We start from the raw sequence: 24,867 nt of genomic DNA, 5'->3' as shown, positions 1-24,867 counted from the left end.
GACAAAAGGGGGGAAGGGGAACACAAAATGGATGTGCCCCCTAAAAGAATTAACTAAACTGCACTCCTACATAGTATAAAATTTAACTTTTAATAAATTTACTTAAAACATATATTACCAAACGTTGTGTACTGTGTATTAAAAATAAATAAAATTGACAATACCGAGCATCCCTGTCAGTGAATGTGTGATTATACAATCCCAATTTAGCGAGTCAATATTATTGGGATTAAAAGGACAGAGGATGCTGTAGGTCAGGGTGTTAACCCCTCTGGAGCAACTATGAGAACAGTAGGTAAGTATATCCTACTCAGTGAGCAATTAAATAGTTGGAAATCCAGCAGTCCTGCTCAAGTATATACCAACAAGCACTTAAAGTGATAATAAATGATATATAACCATACATATGCTTAGATGGTAACGCTGACACATGCTCTATTAGTAGAAAGTAGTTCACAGCATAGTGGAGCTGGCACTCACAGTATCATTAGCAGTGAGTTACCCAGCAGAAAGGCTCTAAGTGAGCATATGTCATATGGAGCAGGAAGGCAAACTCACTGACTGTTGGTAAAAATACCCAGCTAGTAGGGTCTACATAGATAGAACCAGGGGACTTAAGAACACTACATTAAAACAGCTCCAAGTAGGAGAATGACACAACTGCGCGTCCAACGCGCGTTTCCCTCCAGCAAAGGAGCTTCTTCAGGGACAAATTTGTGCTCGGTATTGTCAATTTAATTTATTTTTAATACACAGTACACAACGTTTGGTAATATATGTTTTAAGTAAATTTATTAAAAGTTAAATTTTATACTATGTAGGAGTGCAAAAATATGGGGTAGAGGACCCCAATCACCCAGTGCTGCAGAGCTTTGTATTAACCCACAATCATTTGAAAATGAGTATATCTGACTGCATTAAAACCGGATCACTTGGTGTGATAATGCATGCTTGAGGCTGTATGCATAAAACCCCTAGATGGCACAAGGTATAGCAGAGATATGCAGAGTTGTGAGGGGGGAGTCTTTAAACCCCCCCCCTGACCTCTCCAGTCTCTCTGAACTGAATTAACCTATATGCCTGGGGCAGCTCTCATGGGGCAGCAATTGTACTCACATATATATGAACGCCGTTCTGTGTGCTCCATGGCTGATATAATATGTAGAAGGAGTGTACCTGTTCCGGTGAGGAGAGGCAATTCAGCGGGCACCACGAGGCCGGAGAAAAAAGTTGCTGAAGCTGGACTGTGCTGTATAACAATTCCTTTATTGTAGCATGGTTAAAAAGAGGGGGGAAGCATACCCCTGCGCCTCTAACGCGTTTCACCCAGAGATTGGGCTTTTTCAAAGAGTATTGAAAAAGGAATTGTTATACAGCACAGTCCAGCTTCAGCAACTTTTTTCTCCTGCCTCGTGGTGCCCGCTGAATTGCCTCTCCTCACCGGAACAGGTACACTCCTTATGTAGGAGTGCAGTTTATTAAATTTTTTTAGGGGGCACATCCATTTTGTGTTCCCCTTCCCCCCTTTTGTCTGATTCACTTTTCAGTTCACAGTTTGCACCCACATCTTTAAATACCACAATTATACACTTGGTTACTTTACTCAATTAGTGTGGTTCTGTGATCACTCCCGAACCCTCTTGTTGTTCTCTAACAATAACTTAAATCTGAAATTCACATTTAACACTAGTCCACTCACCATTGACTTTCTAGACCTGACATTGTTCATTGAGAAGGGATCCATTGAGACCAAGACCTTCTATAAAAAGGTTGATGCGAATACCTATCTCTTGGCATCAAGCCACCATAACCCTAGATGGATTAATAACATCCCCAAGGGCCAGTTTCTAAGAACGAGACGTAACTGCTCCCAGGTAGAGATATTTAACACACAGGCCAACGAACTTAAAAACAAATTCATCGGTAGGGAATATAGTCATAATAAGGTTACGATGGCACTAGAAGCAGCTAGAAATACAAATAGAGAGGATCTAATTGTTATGGATAATAAGAGAATGAAAAACAAACAAGACGGAGTTGAATTTATTCCTTTTATTACAAAATACAATGGAATGGCTAATAAGATCACACAAATAATTAAAAGACATTGGGGTATCCTACAGGGTGACACGGTACTAAAAACAATATTACCTAATTGTCCACAAATAGTATTTAAAAAGGCTGACAATCTAAAATTAAAACTATCCCCCAGTTGTCCACTTAATCCAATTAAGGAACGCAATACCACATGGTTGAAGGAACTTAATTGATTCTTCACATGTAGTAAGTGCATTGGCTGCAGATATGGTTTCAAATGTAGGGACTTTAAGTCAGATGTTACAGGGATTTCGTTCCCGATAAAGTCATTCATCACCTGCAAGAGTCCTTTTGTGGTTTAACTGTTAGAGTGCCCGTGTGGATTACAATATGTAGGGCGAACAGGTAGACCATTGAAACAACGTTTTGCAGAACATGTTTATAATATAAAAAGACGTTTGGAGACACATAGTGTCTCCAATCACTTCAAATTGAAACATGATCAAAACCCTGCAGGATTAGCATGCAAGGGCATTGAATGCCCCAAACAAAATTGGAGAGGGGGAGATAAAATGAATCTGATATCCAGACGCGAAAGCTTCTGGATATATACCCTTAAAACCCTGACCCCAAGAGGTCTGAATATAGAATTTGATCTGGCATCATTTCTGAAAGATGGCTAGGTCATTTTCGATATTCTAAGGACATTTGCTGACCAATCCTCTGATTCAAAACTTTTTTCCTCTGTGTTCTCTGTCTAATGAAATCAATGGAAGTCTCCCTTGGCATTATAAGGTCTAATAACCCCCGTGGAGTTGCTAGAATTATTTATATATATTTTTTAATCATTGTATTTATATTAACGGTTTGTCTCTTGCAGTTGTAAGTGGTGTATAGGATACATATTTTATGTTTAGTATATATAGGATGTATGTATACTAAGTACGATTTTGATATGTGTTTAAGGGAATAAGTAGGAGGTTCTAGTTGGGTAATCATCCAATAGGAGCCCTGCGGACATTCCCTAATGTGGTTAAATAGCACATACTGCCCTCATTACTCCATTAACCCCTGAAGAAGTGACGTCAGCAGTCACGAAACGCGCGTAGGGTGGAGTTCTCTTAGACGTGATACTGCGTGCACGTGTGTGGGGAGGAGAAGGGGTGCAACAGCAGTGACATCATCGGAGGGGGACAAGGCGCTCCGAGTCGCGGCCACAAAGCAGGGATTCACGCTAGGTCCCACCTCCATCTGCATCACCCCGGCATCCTGTCATGCAAGCGGACGGCATGTTGTATCCTGTGCATAGGGACTATCGGCATGTAAGTGTACTGTTGTTTAGTCCTGTAGTATTTTATTACATTTTACGGTATCATACCATTGGTGCCTTTATTTCTCCTTGCTTTCCAGTGTATGGTGTTGTAAGCGTGTGTCTGAAGAGGGGTCACGTCGCCTGACAACACATACAAGAACAGCCAGCCGGGAAGGAAGTCAAAGATACCATTCAATGCCCCTGTTTCTCTATTTTTAAGTAAGTAGCTGGCAACGGTGGGGGAGATAACGATTGACCAGAAGTACTGCGCAATGGTTGTCTTGTCTTGTATAATTGCAGATCTGGTTCCTCCATCTTAAAGGACTTCTAAGTGGAATTGGACTCTGGATTCACTCATCCCTACTACCAAGTTTTTGGGACTTCATTGTGTGTCAGGTTTATATACGCCAAGGACTATTTTGTTTCATTGTTTGTTTATTTTCTGTGTTTTTATGCTAATGTTGTACATACCTTGTGGATAGGTTTGTTTTTTCAATCCTTAGGCAGCCATTCTCCCAGCCTGTCACATCAGGTTGTGGGATCCCTTAATATATTGTTGTAATTTTTAAAGGAGGTTCCAACATTTAGAGCACTTATTAATCATTATAGTGTATTGTTTAAGTTAGGTCAATAGGTTGAGCGCTTAGTATATGTTTAGTTTTAATTTTTTTCTTCACTCAATCTAAGGACCTATTGGAGCGTTTTGAGGCCAGAGGATACTCAAGGCAGGACCTCAATAAAACTTTTATTGAAGTAAAAGAGGTGGACAGAACTGTTCTACTAGGAAGAACCAAAAAGGGACAGGGTTCGCCCTTTCAATCCCCATTTTTTATTATGCAGCATAACAATCAAGCTAATCAAATAAAAAGTATAGTTAAGAAAAATTGGGGAGTGTTAGCTGCGGATCCAGTCCTACATTCAATTTACAAAGAAGGGCCAAAATTTGTTTAAAAAAAAGCTAAGACCATTGCCAACCATGTCTCTTCAAGTTTGTTTTCCACAATAAAAACTCCCTTTAAAAAATTACCAAAAGGAAGTTATACTTGTTCAAAATGTAAAACATGTAAATATATGGATAGCAAATCTGAATTCTTTTCATACGAGACGGGTAAAAGATATCTCAAATTCCTTCATCAACTGTGACACCACGTTTGTGGTCTATATGTTAAAATGTGGTTGTGGTAAACAATACATAGGAAGAACCATTAGATGTTTAAAAGTCTGCATACTCGAACATTTATGTTTGATTACAAAAAAAGATATTAACGATCCGGTGTCCCAACATTTCACTAATTGCAGTTTGGGCAATGTGGACAATTTCTCATTTTTAGGTATAGAACATGTACCGTGTCCAATTAGAGGAGGCAATAGATTAAATATCCTAAATAAAAGAGAACTATATTGGATTTTTACTCTTCAAACTCGTATCCCATACGGTCTTAATTCAGACTGGGATATAGGGCCCCTCCTTTTTGCCACATGAGAATAGGTCCATGCTTATCCACAAGGTCTCATGTGTTGTTTTCTCTTCTGAGTTAGTTATTAGATGGACTTTAACAAGGTTATCAGGTGGGCTTTAACGATCTTATAAATAATATCATTATTATCGTTACTATTTTTCTAATATATATTATATATTGATTTATGTTGTACATATATAAGGATCGATGTTATAGACCATCATTGCAATTGATAGTGTACAGGATGTTTAAAATTCAATATTGAACATATACATGAATATCTTGCTGCTGTTGCATTACTTAGTAATGTATTCATGTCTCTAGAGGTACTCTATTTTTCAAGTTCAGTCTCAATTTATTCCTTTTGTGTATTGGTTTCTAAAGAAATAACTATCTATGTTTGATAATTTAAATTAATATTTATATATTTATACATTATCTAATTTAATTAAATTTTTCAATACATTAGAATTTTTTATAGAGTTAGTTATTTTCAAACCCCTCTTCAAACACATTACCTCACGTTAGTAGGGTATATATATACCCAATATCTAAGGATTTCACTTGTTACTCTGTTTGATTAATTGTTTTTAAGTTTTCTTTTTTTAATATTATATGTTTTCTCAAATTGTCTATGTCCTTAGTTATAATAGTACCAGAGTGCTAGTGTTCAGTATTAATAAAGTTGTTGTTGTTTCTGTACAATGATCATGACACGCTGATGTCATACGCCCCGCGTCACTTGGAGCGTTGACGTCTTACGCCCCGCGTTACTTGACGCACCCGGAAGCGGTGGCGATTGGTGCCGGCTGCACCGCGATCATGTACATAAATCACTCTGGAAGGTAAGCATGTATTCACCTTGATAAAGGGCTATTTATAGTCCGAAACGCGTTGGTGTATTTGTTTGTTCCTGTGATCCATTAAATAAGCTTTAATTTTTATTGTGGGAACGCACTCTTGTTGTTATTTGCTGGCTCACCAGCACTGGATGTAGTGCTCCGTTTTTCTCCTTTTTCTTATCATTTCAATCTACTGACGGAGGCACACTTTACCCCTTGACCACTGGCTACAACGGACTCACTACAGATTGAGGACATTCACCCCATGTGAGTTTATTCCATTTTGGTCTATATCTTCATTTGGATGCTGAATTGATGTTATTACACTGTTCCGTGGAATTGGATGTTTCATTTGTACTGGTCACCGGCAGGTGTCTATTATCGTATCCTTACTACATTGCTACGTGGGATTATAGTATACCAGTCATACATCTATTTGGGACAGTCACTTTCTCAGCACAGATATTATTTATTGGAGGGGTTAACTATTCCAACTAAGAATTTATCATCTCATTATGCAGTAGTGCTGCTTTTCCTACTCTAGAGCACCATACAACATTTTTCCACATTTAAAGCTTCATAAGCGTTTGGAATATTAACACCTTGGCATTTCAAGTTATTTTCTTTCCAGGGGATTTAAAGTTGTTAATTGTTTCATTTAAAGATTTAAGTTGGTATATAAATGCATAAGGCCTCTTAGTTGGATTCATTTTCATAAAAAATGGACTGTAGCGGTTTAGTCAACTGTGAAGAGTGAACGTTTTTATTCTTTATGATGGACTAATAAGTCTCTATTATCTCGATGAGCCCAGTTTCCAGTCTCTCCAAGTCCTTCTGAAGAGAAATTACATCCTGCTCTGATTCTATTACCTTACACAATTTAGTATCATCAGCAAAGTTGGAGATTTTGCTCTCGATCCCAACCTCAAGGTCATTAATAAACAAATTAAAAAGCAGGGGTCCCAGTACCGATCACTGAGGTACTCCACTCACGACTTTAGCCCAACCTGAAAAAGTTCCATTTATGACAACCCTCTGTTGTCTGTCCTTTAACCAGTTTTCAATCCAGGTGCATATAATATTACTGAGTCCAACTTTCTTCATTTTGTACACCAACCTCTTGTGTGAAACCATATCAAAAGCCTTTGCAAAATCTAAGTAGACCACATCAACTGCATTACCCTGGTCTAAATTCCTACTTACCTCCTCAAAGAAACAAATAAGGTTAGTTTGGCAAGATCTATCCTTCATAAATCCATGCTGACTATTACTAATAATTTTGTTTTCCATTAGGTATTCCTGAATATTATCCCGTATTAAACCTTCAAGTACTTTCCCTACTATTGAAGTCAGGCTTACAGATCTGTAATTTCCCTGTTGTGATCTAGCTCCCTTTTTAAATATAGGCACCATATCTGCTTTACGCCAATCTTGTGGTACTGAGCCTGTGGAAATGGAGTCCTTGAATATTAAATATAATGGTTTTGCTATTACTGAGCTTAACTCCTTGAGAACTCTTGGATGTATGCCATCGGGCCAGGTGCCTTATTTACTTTAATTTTTTCAAGTTGCTTATGAACTTCTTCCTCAGTTAACCAATTGTTCATTAATATGGAGGTTGTGGCTTCCTCCTGCGGCACTACTATTGAACTTGATTCTTCCCTGGTAAACACAGAGGCAAAGAATTTGTTTAATACCTCAGCTTTTTCCTTATCTCCAATAATCTGCCTATCCATCTCACACTGAAAGGGTCCTATATTTTCGTTGCTCATTTTTTTGTTATTAAGGTACTTAAAGAACTTTTTAGGGTTGACCTTACTTTCTATTGCAATCCTTTTTTCATTATCCATTTTTGCTAATTTGAGTGCCCTTTTGCAATTTTTGTTACATTCCTTATAATTCTGATACGATGTCTCTGTCCCTTCTGACTTAAAGAATCTAAACGCCTTCCTCTTCTTGTCCATGTCCTCCCCTACCTGTTTATTTAGCAACATTGGTTTTGACTTATTTCTTTTATACTTATTACCCAAGGGTATACACTGATAAGTGTGCTTTTCCAACAATGTTTTAAAGACTGACCATTTATCTTCTACAATATTATAACCACAATGAACTAAATATCAAATTGACCTATAAGTGTAGTGCCATTAATGTGGACTGATCTTAAAATAAGTATAGGCATCTCAGGAAATATTGGCACTGACATCTTTAGGAAGGAGAGTTCCACAAACTCAATCTTACACGCCACCAGTTTCCACCCCAGACACAAGGTACAAGGTATCCCCACTAGCGAATTTTTGCATTTAAAACGAAATTGTTCTAATGAAGATACTTTCAAGACTATAGCTCAAGAAATGCAATTAAGATTTTAAAAAAGAGGGTATCGTCAAACCTGCATTAATAAAGGGTTAATGCACAGTCTCCTATGTAACAGGACTACCTTACTTAAACCCAAAGACAAGGCCAATGTCTCACAAAAGGGATTAAGATTTATTGGTACATATAACCAACAATGGCCGCACTTGAGGAACATTTTACAAAAACATTGCCAAATCCTGATGACTGGCCCCGATCTTAAATCAATCTTGGGTGAAAGAGTCAACATCACCAGTAGAAGATCTCCCAATGTGAGGGACAGGCTTGTTCATAGCCATTATGCCCCACATGCTAATCCCACTTTCCTGTCAACGTTGAATAAAAAGGGATTTTATAAATGCAATGCTTGTACAGCTTGTCACTTTATGCATCAGACAGATTCCTTTTTAGACAGTGCAAGAATCAGAGAAGTTAAGATACATTATTTTCTTAATTGTGGATCAAAGGGGGTCATTTATTATCTGTCTTGTCCCGTAATCTGGTTTATGTGGGTATGACAACTAGGGAGATCCGTTTTAGGATATTAGAACATACTCGCAATATCAAATTTGCACAGAGGGATCTTGATTCTTTAAAAAAATATAATCAGTTGCACAACATTTCTTACAGGAACATGGGGCGGACAGCGCCCCTCTCTCTGCTTTCGCTATTGACAGAGTATCACTTGGAATTAGAGGGGGTGATTTAGAGAAAGCCCTCCTGCACAGAGAGTGTCGCTGGATCGTTCAACTTGGCCCCATGTTACCACATGGAATGAATGATTATTTTGGTTATGCTATGTTCCTGTGATTTGTTAAATGGTTATTTACAGTGTGGCTTTTCCATTCACCAGTCATTTCCTTTTTTCCTTTGTATATAATGTATGAGTTTCTGGTGTTATAACATTCTGGACTTGCTATTTTCTCTTTTAGTTTAATTTTTTTAACTCTTTGTTTATTTTCTGTTTTTGATGGCGATTAATTTCGATGTATATCTATTCCACCATGTGCATTATCATCTTTGCCGTGCTGACCATAGAGGGAGAAAACAGGCTCTGCAGTGATGTTGATTTGCCTGATGACGTCTGTCTCTATGATGAATTGCAATGGGGAGCAGAATGTTGAATCCTGCAACAACGCCGTAACTGCTGTTCTGCATGTCAGCGATCTGTCTCCACCACTGGCTAGTGGAATTTGGAGTTATACGTTTATTCCTAATGACGTCTTTCTGTTTTTCAAGATAACAACAGCATCAACATGACAGTCGAGTTCTTCAGCGGTATGCCTGGATCATGTGACATATATCTATCAAGTAATGTCAGCCAAGAAGCTGTTACTTTGCAGTTCCACAGTAATGTCTTATGGCAGCAACTAGCCATTGGAAATCATAAATTATTCATCTATGAGCTAATTAAGTGTGTTTTAATTCTCAGGGCAGTTGAAAGCCTTATTTATTCATTTGATCATTTAAGCTGCTGCATATGTAACTGGGACGAAAATGTTAAAAAACGGAATATGCAAAAGGAGTATGTAGCGATGAATTCCCCCATTCCTCCCCCCCCCCGCCACCCATACACTTAGAGGGGATTTGTAGATAGATTTTTGAGGTTCAAGCGTTGGCTTCACTGAAGTTTCCATTTAAGGGTTAATTTTGTATGTTCTGTGAAACTGCTGAGAAAACATTTTAGTAGCTTGGATCTTAGGGGGTGATTCACTAAGCTCCGATTTTTTGCGCTGAAATGGAAAATTTTTGCTCGGGCGCAAAAGGGTGAAGCCAAATGCGCTATTCACTAAGGCTGCTCGGCGTGTTTTGGCCCTGCCAAGCCAAAAAGTGCCATATCGCGCAAGCACCCTTTTTTCCCCTCTACTATCGCGCTTAAAGTTATATAGCGCGATAGCTGATAGAAGAAAAGCAGCCTGTAAGCGTCCCCATGCACGGCTCTTACAGGCAATCGTGCTGTACAAATATTATTTTTAATAATAGTGTAGATGAGCAGGGGGTCTCCTCAGTTGAACCGCGTTGGTTTCAGCCTCGGGGCCCTCCTACTTCATGAGATACAGGCCCCGTTATGGAGTGCCGGTATCCACTGTACTTTTAAAGCTCCCACGTCACGTGACTGGGACATTTAAATCTTGCAGGGGGATACCGGCACCCCATAACGGGGCCTCATGAAGTAGGTGGTCCCCGAGGCTGAAACCAACGCGGTTCGGCTCCGGAGACTCCCTGCACATCTACACTGGTATACAAACACACATATCAATAAACAATAACTCAATACCATTGTATTGTATTGTATGTCTTTATTTATATAGCGCTATTAATGTACATAGCGCTTCACAGTAGAAATACATGTGGTAATCAAATAAATAACAGATAATATAAATAACAGATCATGGGAATAAGTGCTTTCGACATTAAAGTAACATTAAGGAAGAGGAGTCCCTGCCCCGAGGAGCTTACAGTCTAATTGGTATGTAGGGAGAACGTACAGAGACAGTAGGAGGGAGTTCTGGTAAGTGCGTCTGCAGGGGGCCAAGCTATATGTATCATGTGTTCAGAATATCCACAGTGCTATTCATATGCTTCTTTAAGCAAGTGTGTCTTAAGGTGGGTCTTAAAGGTGGATAGAGAGGTTGCTAGTCGGGTACTAATAGTGTGGGGGAGCACAGGGTCTCCTGAGCTGAACCGCATTGATTTCAGCCTCTGGGACCCCCTGCTTCCCGAGTTACAGGCCCTGGTATGGGGCATCGGGTACCGGTGTCCCATTGTTTATATGTCACACGTCACACGACGTGGACGCAATAAAAATAGCGACGACACTGGCATCCGATGCCCCTTACCGGGGCCTGTAACTCGGAAAGCAGGGGGTCCCTGAGGTTGAAATCAATGCGGTTCAGCTCAGGAGATCACCTGCTCCTGCACACTATAAAAATTACATTATTGCCGCTTCATTACCCTAGCGGCTATGCGCTAAGGCAATGAAGGGATTAAGGCACAATAGCATGTTTATTGGGGACAATTCCCCCCAATAAACATTGCAATATACTACACACCCATCCCTGTGCCCCCAACAACCCCTATACCCTCCTAACATACATCAAATATCTTTATTTTTGGGGGATGCACAGGAATGATATTATAGGCCTGCGGTGGCCCTCGGTTGGTCCCACAGGTGCCCGGGGGTCCCCGCTTGCCTGCAGTACCAATTCTGTGCCCCCAAAAATAATTTTAAAAATACTTTAAAATAAATAAACCTCCCCCGCACCCTAACACATACACTACAGTAATGGACAAAATTACTATTATCCACATATGGATAATAATGCATTTGCCCATTTCAGATACATTCATCACACTAAATAAAATAAATACATCTTGCACTCACCCCTGCCAGGCACCCACGATGAAGGCCGTCCTCATCCTCACCCTGTCCTCCAGTGCTGAAAAACATACACAAGAATAAAAAGAGGCAATCTAATGTCCCCTAAACCCTTAATTACTTTAGCGGTTTATTAACCGCTATAGTAATTAAGGGGTTAACCCACCCTTCCCCACCACTCACTCTGGAGACCTAACCACCCTCACCCACTACCCACCTGGGAGGCCTAACCACCCTCAACCACTACTCACCCTGGAGGCCTACCCACACTTGTGGACAATACCCCCTTCCCCCACAATAAAAACAATACAGAGAACAGCCCCACAATAAACATTACAATATTTAATAAACATTAAGACATAACACAACCAACCCCTGTTCCCCCATAAAAACATGATTTATTATTTTACATACAGGGTTAATACCCCAGACCTATGGGAGTCCCCGGTGGTCCCGATGGGTGTCCGCAGGCCCCACAGTGCACCAGTACCCCAGGGCCTGGAGGCCTCCGAGTGGTCCCCGTCAGGCGCCATGGGCTTCCAGGTGGTTCCCGTGGGTCACCGTGGGCCCCAAATGGGGTCCACAGGTGGGTCTGGGGGTCCCTGGGTCAGCCCCACAGGTGTCTGGGGGCCCTTGGGTGGTTCCCATGGGGGTCTGGGGCCCTCGGGTGGTCCCTGCGGGTCCACGGGGCCCCCACAGCTGTGGGGCCCCCGGTTATTCCCCGCAGATGTCTCCAGTGTGTGGTCTGCAGGTGGTACCCATGGGCATCCGTGGGTCCCCAGGTGGTCTCCAGAGGTCCCCCAGACCAAAGGAACCAACCCTGTATGTAAAAAAAATAAACATGTCATATACATTTTTAATAAATCGATTTCTGCTCCCCCCACCCCCCTCCCCACACCAAACACATACGGTACAGTAATGGGAAAAATAACTATTATCCAGATATGGATAATATATTATTTGTCCATTATTAAACACATTAACTAGCATAATAAAATAAATACAGTTCTACTTACCTCAGCAATATGAAGCCTCCGCCAGCAATGTCCCTGTGTCCTCCATTGCCACAAAAATACATTGCAAATACATTCTGGTATCACTTAACCCCTTAATCACCTTATCGGTTAATAACCGCAAAAGTAATTAAGGGGTTAAGCCACCCTGCCCCGATACCCACCTTTCACCATTCATTTGTACAGTGGCTTCATCATGCTCATATATTATAATTATATATGCAAAGAAATGGTTAAGGATATACATGCACAAATAAAAATATCACATCTCCAAATGAAAACATCACAGCCAAATAAAAAAAAAACAGCACATTGCAAATGAAAATAAATCTCATCTTCCAAGAAAACACAGCACCTAGCCAAATCAATATATAACAAATGGCAATAAAAACATTGAATTTTACAATTTGTACATGATGCAAATAATCTGTGCATCATGTACACTATGCCAAGCAATGCTCCAAATAAAATAAACTATTCCAAACAAGATACAATTCCAAACAATCATTAAATAAAAATAAAGCAAGTAAACAGAAATAAATTACCATCAATCAATTCATCCAATCTCAAATCAATTACAATCCAATCCAAATCAATTACACAATTCACTATTCAAACCCGAAAACCAAACCATTCAGAAAACTATTCTATTTCAAAGTAACCACCATCAGACAAAATCTAACTTACAAAAATAAGCAACTATTAAAAAGCAATCCCCCACCCCTGAAATAAACTATTGCAAACACCCTAAAAAATTACTTCGAATTAAATAACATTTACATTACACCCACATTTTTACACAAAGCAGCAAATTACATTTAAAATCCATCAAAAGAAGCCAAACAAACATTTGCAAATCAAGCTTTTATTATCCCTGTATGTATGTCCATCTAGACATACATACATACAGGGGCAATAAATGAACATAAAAAACAATTTAATAACATTCAAAATAAACATACAAAACAAGCTTTTATTAACTCTGTATGTATATCCATAGGGACATACATAAATACAAGGGCATTAAATAGACATTAAAAAAAAAACCAAGGAGGCGCATGCGCGACGGACTGGGAGATGGCAGCTTAAGCTGAGAGCTCCTCCGATCCCCAGCGCATTTATATAAATAAATACAATAAAAACCCACCCAAACTCGGCGCAAAACATACTCTCAGCAGCATTGAAGCGGCGGCTATGCCAATAACTCGGGCCACGACAAAAAGCACTAAGAGGAAGTCACTGGATCTGAGATCTTATTTCTGGCACACAGAGCAAGTAAAGGCCAGGGACGAGATGGCCATGTCTGCGGGTGGGAGTTCTGACACAGACTCCACGCAGGGCAGGGGAGACCCAGAGGAGGAAGCGGGGTTGCAGCCCGTCCTAAGGAAGGACATGACTAAGTTCTTAAATGAAATAAAAGACTTTTTCCGCAGTGAAATAGATGGGTTGCGCAAGGACATACAGGGAATAGGAGAACGCACCCACGAGCTGGAGCAGCAGATGGATGTCTCTATGGAGTGTCACCAGCACACGGGGCAAGAATTAATTCACATAAAACAAAGGCTGCTCGAACTGGAAGAGAAGCAGGCAGACGGGGAAAACAGGGACAGGAGAAACAATCTCCGGCTGAGAGGCATACCTGAGGAGGTCACGGACATCGAGGACTTTGTGGGGAGATGGATGGAGTCCCTGCTGCCAGATAAATCCCCTTCCGAGCTCCAACTGGACAGATGGCACCGTGCCTTGCGAGCGAAACCTCTTCCCAACAATCCCCCGCGCGATGTCATCCTGCGCAAAAATACTGAGAGAGAGGGGCATACGTTATAGATGGGTTTTCCCCTTTGGACTCCTCGTCATTAAGGATGGCAAAGCCCACAGCATAAGGCATTTGGATGAGGGGGCAGCACTCCTACAAACCCTAGGAGTTAAGGACAAGCTCCCGCAGCAACCAGAGCAGCGCCCGACTGCAGAATCCTCCTGGACACGAGTGAGCAGGGCGGCCGAGAACAGGAAGACCAACAACAAAAACAAACCCTGAGATCGGGAGGGTGGATCGGACTGGATAATGCCCCCTAGTTATACTCCCGATGCTTCTGGATGACCGGGTGGCACGTTGCCCCCTGGATGTAACGGATCCTGGCTGAAGGGACAAAGTTTTTCTTTCTAACCTGTTGCTGCAGTTTGAAGCAGCTTTAAAGTCATCCTCCTGTGAAGTCAAAGCCAGCGGACCCCTGCTAGCAGCATGAGAAATATCGTGTTCCTGCGCAGGGACAATGGCCTCCAAGATGGCGCCTCCTGCATCTATATCGAGGTGCCGAGGAAGATGCGGGAGCTTTTCACGTGTAAACATGGCGCCCCTGCAAATGGCGCAAACAGACTGCTGCCAGGCAAGTGGGTGGGAGGGGAGGAGGCAGAGGCGGAGTTCCGGGAGGAGAGGAGGAAGAGGGAGGCCCCACTTACCCGATCCACAGGCAACAGGATCTGACATCAGCCGGAGACAGGGCGCCCGGATATGACGTCATTGGCGCGCCCAGATATGACGTCATCGGCGCGCCACCCGGAAGTGAAGAGGGGAACTGTCGGGGACACGAGGCAGAGGTACGCGCATTCCTCAGCCGAGGGACCCGACGGACAGCGGAGGGGGGGGGGAGGGATGTGGAGACAATGGGAGGGGGGCCAGAGGAGAGGCTTGACGGCAAGATGCACAAGGCAGCCCCATATTACAGTAGGTTGTAATTGCGGAAGCGGCTATCACACGGAGCATCAGGATCCATATCTAGGGGGCGGAGAAGGAGGGGAGGTGGAAGGAGGACAAGAAGGGGGTAGCTGAGGAGAGGACAAGAGGGGGGAGAGAAGGCAAGACGAGTGTGCGGAGGGTAGAGAGTGGAAGGAGAGTAGGGGGGGGGAAGGAGAGTAGAAGGGGAGTTTGAAGAGGAGCTTACCGGGGGGGAGGAACAACAAGAGACTAGGGAGGGCGCAGTTAGGTTGGCGACCGAAAGGAAGGAGGAGGTAAGAACACACATAGGAGGAGTAAAATTACAAAAGAAGGTACAACATAAATAACAACACAGGAAAGAGGATAGGCAGTAACACGAGTTAACACATAGTTAGCGCAACAGGTTAATTAATTAATTAATCCATACAAAGGTGTGGAGGGGGGAAAGAAGATAAAGTTTTAAGTTGAAGTTTTACAACAAGTTGGGTTTCCTAGGAAAGCTGGGTGGAAGAGTTACGCAATGGCATACACTATAAGAGTATTTAGTTTTACACAGGATAATGTTCCACAGCGCGAGGGGTTAGGAGGTAGCTCCGCTCTCCTGGCGGTAGGCATGGGCCTCAACCACACTGTCCAGGGTACATTGGGGTCAGTTGGGCAAGACCCGGGGAATGTGGACTTTCTCCAGAACTGGAGCCTTGCAGTGATGAACGGTGCGGTGGAGGCAAGGTCACGGGGTCCCCGGGCACATGAGCTCAGGCCAGCAAGGTCTGGTAAAAGCTCAGAACAGTTGATATTGTTGTCTATTATGATGCTGTCTATACCACATGTTGTGTTGTCTCCCCTGTCTGTTTTTGTGCGTTTCCCCCGCCCCCTTATCCCGACCCCCCACATGGAGCGACTACAGGAACATTCGGAGCCACGTGGTCTAACGGCATCTCAGCCATCGTCCGGCAAAATCACCCGTATCAGTGCACAGAATAGGGTAAGCAGATCTATACACACACCACAATGTCTGTAACCTGGTAAACTCAAAATGTGAAAGGCTTTAATAGTCCGCAGAAGCGGAGGGTTGCCTTTTCTGAATATAAGAAAAAGAAGATAGATGTTTTGTTCCTACAGGAAACACACTTCAGGGCCAGACACAACCCCAAATATCTAGATGCCCAATACCGGCAGTTTTATTTAGCCTCAGCAAGAGAAAAAAAGAAAGGGGTGGCTATACTCTTACACAACAACTTCCCTTTCAGAATAGATAAGATTAAAAGAGATGTGGAAGGCAGATATCTTATTCTGATAGGGACAATACAAAACAGTAAACTGACATTGGCCTCAGCCTATGCCCCATGTGAGAACGACCCGCAGTTCTTTAGATCTTTCTTCGCTATCCTAAACAGGATCGCAGAGGGCAGTATAGTACTTGCTGGGGACCTTAATAAACGATTGGACCCAGATATGGACAGAACACAGATGAAACATAGAGACAGAGTGGAAGGGGTCACAGCACTCCGACAGGGAATCAGAGAGAATCAGCTGGTGGATATTTGGAGGGAACAACACCCTGGGGAGCGGAGTTACACATTTTACTCAAACCCACACGACAGCTACAGCAGGATCGACTATTTTTTGGTGTCAGCTAGACTGGTCCCCCAGATCACTTACTCAGAGATCCATGATATTTCATGGTCTGATCATGCACCAATTGAACTGAGGTGCTCCCAGATCAAGCTGATCAGCCCTGGAGCAAACTGGAAACTAAATGAGTCTTTATTAAAGATCCCTGAGACCGCGCAACAAATTAAAGCCGAGATCTCACAATTGTTTAAAGCTAACACCGGCAGTGTGGAATCCCACGTCACCTTGTGGGAGGCTCACAAGGCTACTATGCGAGGGGTCCTGATAAATATAGCAGCGGGTAAGAAAAAAGCGAGGGAAGCTAAAACAAAATTATTAAGGGAGAGGCTCCATGAGCTCTCTATACAGCATACCCAATCCGGGAACGCAGACACATTGAAGGAGTTGAAGGACATAAGAATAGAGCTTAACCTCCTCCTCACTTCCCAGGCTGAGAAAGAACTGAGTTGGGCAAAGAGGAAATTTTTGGAAAAATCGAACAAGCCAGATACCATGCTAGCGAGGAAAATTCGCAATAAACAACACAACTAGACACTACACGCGATTAAGACTAGAACGGGAGAGATAACAGCCAATCCCAAACACATAGTCGAGGAGTTTAGAGCATACTATGCAAAGCTATACGATGGCCAGAAGGTTCGGCATAACGCTAAAACAAGTAAGGCTTTAGGCGAATTTTTAGCCAAAGCAAACCTATCAAAACTGACAAGGTTGGAGCGGGAGTTCCTAGGTAGGGAGTTCACAGCGGAGGAACTAAAAGAGGTAGTTGTTAACCTTAAACCTGCTAAAGCTCCAGGCCCATATGGATTTTCTAACTTGTATTATAAAAAATATATAGGAATCCTGTCCCCGCACTTGCTGAGGATGTTCAACCATATTTTGACAGGAGGCTCCTTCTCAGACATGATGCTGCAAGCGTCCATCTCAGTGATCCATAAACAGGGCAAGGATCCCACCAATTGTCCAAGCTATCGGCCAATATCTTTGATTAACTCAGATATTAAAATTTACTCCAAATTACTGGCCAATAGATTGAGTTCGATTCTGCCTAGGCTGATTCACCCAGATCAGGTTGGCTTCATCGCAGGTAGGCAAGCGGCCGATAATACCAGAAGGATAATTGATACTATAGATTACATAAATGCCAACAAGATCCCGGGAATGATTGTAAGCTTAGACGCAGAAAAAGCCTTTGACAGAATCGACTGGCCATATCTGGATGCCACGCTTGCAGCATTTGGAATGGGGGACACTGTGATATGGGCAATCAGAGCGCTGTACACTAATCCAACAGCGCGGGTAATCCATCAAGGATACCCGTCAGACTCGCTGCAAATTAAAAGTGGTACAAGACAGGGCTGCCCCCTTTCGCCACTGTTGTTCGCCTTATGCATGGAACCACTTGCAAACCACATTCGTAGTAATAAAGACATCACGGGAATCCACATACAGTCGCAGGAGTACAAAACCGCGTTGTACGCCAATGATGTTATCCTGACACTGTCAAAGCCCCTAGTCTCCCTACCCAACCTCTTTGACCTCTTGGACAAATTCAACTCAGTTTCGGGGTTTAAAATCAACCAATCAAAATCAGAGGCGCTAAACCTGAACCTCCCCAAAACTACCGAAAAACTAGTAGAGATTAACTTCAATCTGAATTGGCAACCCAAGATGATTAAATACCTGGGAGTTAATCTCACGAAGGAGGTCAAATCACTATATAAGGCAAATTATCCCAAACTCTTACAATCTTTGAGAAAGGAGCTGAAGGAATGGGCGACGTTCGGTATCTCCTGGATTGGAAGAATTTATAGCGTAAAGATGAACCTTCTGCCCAGACTCTTATACCTTTTCCAGACACTCCCCATACCCATAGATAGAGCGGAGATCAGTGACTTGCAGGCTCAGATCTTTAAATTTATTTGGAACAATAGGAAAGCTAGGATACCAGCAACAACACTGATTAAACCCAAAACAGCAGGCGGACTGGCGGTACCTTGCTTGTTCTCAAATTACAGAGCGGCACAATTGAGCCAAATTATCCAATGGCACGTAGATCCTGAGCGCCGTAGATGGGTGAAGCTGGAGAGCGAGCTGTGTGCCCCATTGGATATTCAGAATCTGATTTGGTACCCAAAACTTAGGTTAAAGAAAATCTCGAGACCGCTATCCTCAATAACTAACTCACTCTCGATTTGGGAAGCCACTAAATTTAAATGCGCCTTAACCAAGAGATACTCCCTGATGACACCACTATTCGGCAACCCAGATTTTGCTCCAGGGCTGGAAGAGGGACACTTTATAGTCTGGAAGCAGAAGGGATACAGGAGGTTGAGGGATCTGGAGGGCATAAACACTATTCACACATTCACGCAAATTCAGGCTGACAAAGGCATCCCCAACACAGAATTTTTTAGATACCTCTAGATCCGGGCATTTTACACCAAATACAAGAACCGCCCTAAAGTGACGAATTTCGAATCGCTCTGTGCACGAGGGCACAACACCTCGGGACTTACATCTAGGTTGTACAGAGAGATAGTCGATCCTGGGACCGGCCTCAACACACGTCTTGACTACATGACCCACTGGGAGAGGGACTTGGGGAGACTTTATAGGACGAGGACTGGACAGACATACTCGAGGCGACAGCAAAAACATCGATTTGCACGACGTTGAAGGAGAACTCATATAAGGTGTTAATGAGGTGGTATCTCACCCCAGGTAGATTATCAAAATTTGGCACGGGTTACTCCCCCTTGTGCCCTAGACAATGTGGAGAGCCCGGAGACCTGCTGCACATGCTGTCGTCTTGCCCCCGACTGCGCCCAATATGGGAACAGATTCAGAATTGGCTGGAGAGGATCTTGGGCCTCGAAATTCCTCTAGACCCTTGGCTATTTCTCCTGAATTGGCCACTAGAGGGCCTGTCGAGAGCAGGGAACAAATTGATCGCTCATTTTGCGACGGCAGTAAGGTGTGAGACGGCAGCATTGTGGAAGCAAAATACAACTCCATCGTTAGAAAAGATTCGGAACAGAATTTGGTTCGTTTGCCAGATGGAGAAGTTGACTAGTTTGGTCAACGACACTGGCGCAAATTTCCAAAAAGTCTGGTTCCCCTGGTTGGTACAGACTGACATCACAGGGGTGAGCAATGCCACCATTTGGCTGTAATAATGGAAGGTGAGTTCTCCTTCGACGTGTTCCGGACGGTAACAGGGGGAGTACGAGCCCCAGACACAGACCAGAGAGGTGACGTGGAAGGAACAGCCCAACACTGGGCTGCACAACATGAGCCAGGAGCTCCAAGGAATTGCAAGAAGTTGTGGAATACGGGTAAACCCCCCCTGCCCATCCCCCCTACCCCACCTCTGTCCCCCCCCCTCGTGTTACCCCCCCTTTCCCACATGTGTCTCCCCCAATGTGTCACTACCCTTTCCCCCTGAGTCGATGTGCTATGTGTAAAAGAATCAGCAAGTTATGTGGCAACCTCAGCTAATATTGGCCAAAAAATGTCTTTACACTGCTGTACTGTATGCTTGGAAAACAATGAAAATAAAAAGTTGAAAAAAAAAAAACCAAGACATTAAAAATAAAATTCAAAACCTGTAAAAGTAAAATAAAATACATTTCTTTTGTTAACTTACCATTAGATGACCCACTCACTGACTCCCGGGGAACCGCATGCTCTCGAACCATTCCACGCACAGGAAACAGGTAACCATAAAATAAAAAAACAAATCTTTGTCTTCTTTTTTTCTATTTGTAATCCATACCGTCACACTCGGGGGTCTTCTGGGTCTTCATCCAGGGTCTTCTTGGGTCTTCTTACCTTCTTGCGCCATGCCGTGGTCCTCTTCTTGGGAGGGTAGGTCCTTCCTCCTCGGTGTCTGGCTCAAAAATGAGACGACATAGTCTTTAATAGGCTAATGACGTCACATTTCCATCAAATGGTTCCCACAGCCCTGATTGGGCCATGAAAACCATGTGATTTTGCCAACAAAAAAAAAAGTAATCACTTGGGAGAGGATCAGGATTGTACGTGTATCAACTCTCTGGAGAGATCTTGCAGAATTGTTTGCTGGAGAGCGGAACAGGCGACAGTGTATATGGTGCATGGATAAAGAGCACAACTGGTGCTGGAGATCCCGCGCGATGTGATCAAACACCTCCACGTGATGTGGAAGCAGTGAGTGAGGCAGGGTAAGCAGGAGAGAAGCTTCAGTGTACCGTTCGTCTGGAGACGCTGAAGAGCACAGATTCTGGTCTCGAACCCATGGACAGGTGCCGCAAAGAGGAACGAGCGGGCAGACAAGTTCATCTACGTTCACTGTGGAACAGGGACTTCCAGTGAGGAGGGGGAGGCTGGGTAGTCACCCCCCCTTACTGTGCTCCGTGCATCACGCTGTAGACAAACAAACAGCCCCATACCCACCACCCAGAAGAACATCACTGGAGGTAAAGAGAACTACTGGGATACTAGACACATTGTTTTTCCATGTGAAATGAACTTTGTCTTACAGATATAATTTGTATTTTTAAAACATATATTCACATTGGGACTTTAATATTCCATTCAAGGGAATTATCCATGATCCTCTCTAACTTATTGCTTAATTAGCAATTTTATATCCTTGTTGTTGACAAGTAATTTTTTAATAAATATTTATAATCAAGTATAATAGTAATATCTATCTCAACCCTACATTGGATTGTTACAATAATATTGTTTCCTGAAATCCACTAACACATGCTGGTGTTTTGAACAAAAGCGCTCATAGATGTGATGCTGCTTTCCTATATATCCAACTGAGACTGGAATACAGTAACGAATACGGGTCAATATCCAGAGATTCTCTCCGGCTGAAAAAAATGCTTCTCCATTATATATCTTTAACATTATTTCACAAATTTTTCCCCTTTTCCGTTTGTTTTTTCTTTGCGCCTAGGTCATTTACGCTATATATATATATATCTATATAGATATATATATAGGTAACAGCTGCTATCACCAAAGCGACAGCAAAGAAACAGCACTCAAATTTCATCAAAGCAAAAATTGTATTGACAAAACACATCGGCACAAAGATAACCAAGGTTTCGGTCCTCTAAGGACCACAGTACCACCCTGAGGAAGGTCCTTCGAGTACCGAAACGTTGGTTATCTTTGTGCTGATGTGTTTTGTCAATACACTTTTTGCTTTGATGAAATTTGAGTGGTTTCTTTGCTGTCGCTTTGGTGGTAGCAGCTGTTACCTATACTTACTCTATGAAGCACGCACCTTGTCCATTCACTTATTTGTTTGGAGTGCCCCTTGTTCTGATTCAGATATATAGGCCAGCATATGTACTATGCTTTGTAACTCATCTGTTTTTGAACATCTGTCCTCACTAGTCAAATAGCTGACATTAAATTAACATTCAAATAATAATCCCTATACTGGTCAATGTATTGGGGGTCAGAAGTCAGATAGTCCTGTAGTACAACAGTAAGAGTAATAGTATCTAGATGTGATGGAGAATGCCAGGATTGATTAGATGGAGTGGTCATCAGTCTTTATACAATGTATACATTATATGTTTGTCCGTGACTTTGACTCAGTTTCCATCATGCTGTCAACCCTGTGCTCTGAGTACCGAAATACAGTTCTACAATGCTACAAATCCTGCTTTAGTCGTTTTTTGCCAAGCCTTTATTTATACTGCATTGGACAAGCTCTACTCACCCCTAGTGGTTTGGGTGTATCAGTACCCAAAAAAGCAACTTATTAATAATTATTAATAAACAAGTATGCATCTCCGACAATGGGAATTTCTTTTTGGAAGAGCAGCATCTCCTTATAAAGATTGTATGATTATTATTATTATTTTTAAATAAAGGATCATGATTCACTGTTCCACTTTAATTTCACTTCTAGGTTTATGTTAACATTATACTGTAAATACAGTAACATTGAATATTGGTTGCGCTTAGAATTATTTGTATAGAATATTATCTATACACTGTAATACTACATTATATACATAGGCAGGGGTGGAAAAATCCCGGGCAGTAAAAGTTCACTGCTAGCGCATGAGTTCTACCCCTGCTATCGAGCCTCGCTCCCGTCACTCTCACCTGGTCCCACCAGTGCCCCCCTGCTGCTACTGTCCTCCTCTTATGCCTTGCACCCACCGGCTCCGCAGCACAGTGCTGACTAATCTGTCAGTCACTGAGACCGGCAACAGCGCAACCTATCTTGTTTTAAGCAGGATAGGTTGCGTTGTTGCCAGTCGCGAAGGAGTGGCTGTGACAGCCAGGTCTGTGAGCACTGTGTGACGGGAGCTTTGTGACAGGCTATTAATAATACACAAAAAAATATATATAACTGGGTTGAACTGGGACGAGACTTAGATATGAAAAAATATAATTTATTCCTTGATAAAGGTGAACACAACAGATTATACAAATAACAGGCAAAATATAGACACTTACTTAAAGATTATGACAAGAAAGCCATCAGGATACAGGATGGACCATTTCTTCCATAATTCAGGTTCAGATGAAGACATCACAGCAATACATGCAGTCCATGAATGAAGACTCATGCATGAAGACACAGGCATGAAGACATGAAGACAATACATGAAGACAATAGCCCTAGGCTGAGCCTGGTTCTTATACCATTATTTCCCATTGAACACAACCTAAACCCAGCCCCTCTCATAAATCAGTGGTGAAGTTGACAGTTTTCCTCAGAGTAAAACTCCTCCCACCCAAGGACGTTTGCAAACTGCTTTTCCTATCTAAATAACTTCATAACTTTAGTTCAGTAGTACCTACCGGCATGCGAGCTTTATTAATACATTCCGGCACGCCTGACGCTCCCAACGAGACTAAATATTACAGTGTAATATTAAAATTAAGAGAGATATTAATATCTGCCTCTTAGTATCTGTTAAACCTCAGGTGTCTGTATTCGTTAGTTGGGGCTTGGTCCCACGAATACACATATGTAACTCTTAGCATGTTCAGCCGAGGACATCTCATAATATTCTTATATTTAATAAGGTCACTCATTCTGATCTCTGCTTGGGTAACCGCCCCCTGGCCCTCATCAATGAATCCTTTGAAACAGGGACCCCTGGGTAGTGAACATTTGTCACCTGGTGCTATATGTCAAACCCAATGCCCCCAGCCTGGGTCTAGCTGTCTCTACCAGCAATATACCCTTGGCCTGCAAATTAGGTATTAACATACTGTACACTAAAAACCCCTTCTGCTTTTCACACCCAACTTCAATCAAGCCTTTTGAAGTCCAGATTTTCTGAAAAGACACCCCACAGTTGTATTTTCTTAAACTGTAGCTTATTAACCCCTTAAGCCCCAGTGTGTGTGGTTCAGACACTGGCCCAGAAACAATAAATTTTTTACAGGGGATTAAGCATTTGGATATTGAAGCGAGGTAAAAACACATTACTGGACCTCAGTCCAGTTAACCCCTTGCTTCCCAGGTGAGGGTAGAGGGTGGCCAATTGGGGTGTAACCCCTTTAATCCCGGGTCAAATCCTCCCCATCGTCACACACTGTGCTGCAGAGCTGGCAGGAGCGAGGCATAGGAGGACAGCAGCAGTAGCGAGGCACGAGGAGATAGCAGCGAGAGCGAGGAACGAGAGGGGAACAGCAGACGGACAGAGGCACGAAGGGGATAGCAGTGGGTACGGGACACAGACGAAAGCGAGGTACAAGAGTGGGACAACGTGGGAGGGAGTCTTTCGTGTTTGGCCACCCCCGTTCTCATCTTAACTTGTGGCTGTAGCGAGGGGAGGCATATGTGTGTTCAGTGTTTTCCTGCCTGTGTCTCTGTCAGTGTGTGTTTGTGTTCTGTGTCTTTCTATCAGTGTGAGTGTGTGTGTGTGCCTCTCTCAGTTGAGTGTGTCTCTGTCAGTGTGTGTGCGCGCATCTGTCAGTGTGTGTCTGTGTCTGTCACACACACTGACACCATAGCTGACGGGAGACAAACTCTGGCTCCTAACAATTTGGGCTATCTGTCACTGGAGACCAGGCTATTTACACCTTTTTACCAGGATCATGCATTGAGCAAAACGAGTCAGTGAAATACATTGTAAATTTATT

The sequence above is a fragment of the Ascaphus truei genome, chromosome 3 (genome assembly GCF_040206685.1).
Source record: "Ascaphus truei isolate aAscTru1 chromosome 3, aAscTru1.hap1, whole genome shotgun sequence".
Lineage (NCBI taxonomy): Eukaryota > Metazoa > Chordata > Amphibia > Anura > Ascaphidae > Ascaphus > Ascaphus truei.
The sequence above is the reverse complement of the archived record's forward strand: the minus strand, read 5'-3'. Positions refer to the sequence as shown.